Source organism: Myotis davidii, unplaced genomic scaffold (genome assembly GCF_000327345.1).
Source record: "Myotis davidii unplaced genomic scaffold, ASM32734v1 scaffold267, whole genome shotgun sequence".
Lineage (NCBI taxonomy): Eukaryota > Metazoa > Chordata > Mammalia > Chiroptera > Vespertilionidae > Myotis > Myotis davidii.
In genome coordinates, this window is record NW_006297747.1 from 1,122 (window position 1) to 4,440 (window position 3,319).

The window sequence follows — 3,319 nt, forward strand, 5'->3', positions numbered from 1 at the left end:
ATATACAAGTAAAATACTCTTCTTCTTCTATTTGCCTCATATCAATATTATAAAAGTAAACATTCCTGATTGCCAAAACAGGCTTGATACTGAGGCCTTAGCTCAGTGGAGATATAGATGCATACGGATTCCACTTTTACTCTCTGGCGATGCCTGGTTCACTTCAATCTGCTCCTCCGTGTTACTTATTGTGGGTAACTGGGCTTCTTGTGTTGCCACAATGTCACTTGGTATCTGATGCGAGGCCAGCAACCTGATGGGGCCTCATTTGTTCCCAGGCATATCAGAAGACAGAAAATTGATTCAAATCTAAGCAGAGTAGTAGAATCTCAAAAGCTCTGTCACCACCGTTCACTGCAAACATCTCTCTTCCTGGAGCGGGTGTTCTGAAAACCTGGAAGCATCTCACTTATAATAAATATCCCCCCTTAAACATTTCAAACAGATCTACAGGAAAGGCTTCAGATGGAAATAGGATGTCAAGCATATTCTCTCTCTCTCTCTCTCTCTCTCTCTCTCTCTCTCTCTCTCTCTCTCTTCCCCCTCCCTCCCTATCTTCCCCTCCCCCCTCTCTTGAAATGCATGTGATCTCAGTACAGAGTTCTTCCTTTATATTTGCACAAGGCCCCTTCAATCCCCACTATCCTCCTATTGGAAATAAACTTAAAACAATATAAAAAAATAAAAATAAATCACTCTAAAACTATCTGCCACACACAGTTCACCTTCAACACTTTGCTTTCCATTAGTGTTTTGGGAAGGGACATGCAGCCTCGGCTTTCCATCTGTAAGTTTAGTAGTGGGCACCTGCCTGTACCTCTGTGATATACTGGCAAACTCCACTTATTGTCAGAGCTGCAGCAGTATTTATATTTTCTTAATTGGAACCCCACTGGTCCCCTGAGGGATTTCCACCCCTTGACAAGGCAATATATCCACATGGACATAGAGCATAGCCACTGTGGCCTATTGTAATGTTATGGTAAGAAATATCAAAGTTGGCATCAAAATTAAAACAATACCTCAGCTAGTGGAGTTTCTAGGCTGGGCTTTTTGATATTATTAAGAGCTCACCATTTTTTCTCAGTGTTTATCTTTGGAGTTAAAGAGATGTCAGCAGAAATTCAAATTGAAGACCCTTCCTCCTTCACGGTGTTTCCTCTTTGGTTGTAATTCTTCATGACATTGCTTCCGGAAGTGAGGGGTGACCGGTAGGAATACCAGCTACCACACATAATGAACAACTAAACAAACACAGAGGCTTGGGAACTCTATATAGAAATGTTATGGTTTTACCATATCCTTTCTTTTCAGCTGAATAAATATAAGATCAACTTTATCAAAATGCCCAGAAAACCTTAATTTCATTAAAACTAAATAAACTAATATGAAATTAATAAGTAGATGCTCTTTATCTTCATTCTTCGTGTCATTACCTTAGACATCCAAGGGCCACTGCCTTGTCTGTATTTATGGTTACAGTGTGTGTATTTGCTTCTCCCTTATGCTATTTTTATTTTTTGTTACTGGAATTCATGAAGACTTAATCATCAGCCCTCTAATTTTCCAGAAAGAAAAATGTTGATTTATTGAGCTGGCTGTAGAAAAAGAAGAAGAATATGATCAATCTGACATTATAGGTTAATAGTAGGGAACAAAACACATTCATAATTAGAAAAGAAAAGGACTTTCCTTGTTCATTCCAGTTAATAATAAAAAGCCTTTCGCCAAAGTGTCTTAGAAAATAATGCATTCAGACTGAGTCGAATTACCGCCTAGCAGATTCTATTTATCTGTAGCTTAAAAAGCAGCTGCGTTTTTGTAAAAGGCAATGAATGTGGCAGTCCTACTTAAAGGTAGAAGAAAAAGAACACCCCTTGTTTTGTAATAAGGGGATTTTCAATTTAAAAGAGAGAGCGAGCCTGTTGTGTGAAGTACGGTTATTACATTCACTGTATTCTATCTCACCCACCAGGAGGCTAATAATGAAGGGGCCAGGGAAGGAGGCCAGTGCTACGAGGGTTATCTCACAGCCTCAGATGCTGGATAAGTCGAACGAGGCAGAATCGCGTTTGGATGACATTCAGAAAGGCCGGAGCGATTGTTTGGAAGAGAAAGCCTGCCTATTCTTTCCCAAGGTAAACAGTTCATTTCATCTGTCAGCTGCATGTTGCAGTATAAAAATATGTTTATATAAAGATATCTATTAAAGGTTGCATTTTAAAAAATCATTGTAGGTGTGTGAATATCCCCCTGACCTGCCGGTCCAGCAGTGAATTACTAGACAAAGGATGCACCCGGAACCCCACCACACCTAAAGCCACGCTTTGGAGGATCTGCCAAGCTCACTTTTAATCATGAGAAAGAAATTACCCACATGGAGTCAGCAGAAAATGAGAAAGTAGAGCTCGTGCTCCGAGTAATTCCAGCAAGTGCCAAGGGGCTAGTTGAGGAATGGCTTCATGAGGTGAATATCTTTAGCTTGTACTTAGGGTTTTGGCTAGCGTATAATCATTTTCTCTTTTAGGAACGATGACTTGCTTAAGTGTCATCCGTAACGTACGCATGCTCAGAGTGTTTGTCAGGATGTTGACAGATTTCATGTCAGTCTCGCCCTTGTTGTTATGTACTATGACTAATTTTACATTTGCAAATATGCAAAAATCAATCTAAGTGAAGAGGCTCCCGGAGCCAATGCCTGTGAATAGCTGTCTGTATCTGTGTGTCTCGCTGTGAGTGCACCTCTCTGTGTACGTGATGTGCCCTTGTTCTTGTCTTCTCTCTGTTGTGCACGTACGTCGGTTGGGAGGACTGGCCAGCCCATGGGTTCTCAGATGTGGTCCCAGGCTTTCATTTGATTTTTGGATCAGGAAGAAAAGAATGTGTCACATCATGATTAATGGTTAATCTGAATTTTCAATTCGTATGAAAGGAGAAGGGGGAGGAGGAGCTCAGCCCAGTGATGAGACTAACCTTTTCCCTTTGGGAAGAGCATGATTCAAATTAAACATCACTTTCAGTGTGAAATTAGTTTGAAGGCCTCTTTTTTTTGGGGGGGGGGAGGGGGGTGCCTGCTTTAACTCCTTGATGGCTGCTCTCGCAGTATTGATCGCTTCCATTCTGCCTCTGTGCCCCAGTCTGTTCCCAGTAGCCCAGAGTTCCCCCTCTTTTATTGTTCTAAAGATCAGGTCCAAGAAACCAATAAAAATATTGAATGTTTTACTATTTTTAAAGTTTCATTATTCACAAGATTCTTCCGAAACCATGTTATTTCTTAGCGTCCCAAACTAATGTTGCCAGTAAATGAGAGAGAGAGAGA

The 3,319-nt window shown here is 40.8% G+C and overlaps 1 long non-coding RNA gene across 1 annotated transcript in view; it reads left to right on the forward strand.

Annotated features, from left to right (window-relative positions):
- The first annotated feature begins 1,978 nt into the window (after positions 1-1,978).
- The window catches only part of LOC102772815, a 4,272-nt gene continuing 2,931 nt past the window's right edge, over positions 1,979-3,319 (forward strand). The window contains exons 1-2 of the long non-coding RNA XR_436167.2: positions 1,979-2,138; positions 2,238-2,467. This is a non-coding gene — a long non-coding RNA (uncharacterized LOC102772815). The remainder of the gene's footprint in view (positions 2,139-2,237; positions 2,468-3,319) is intronic.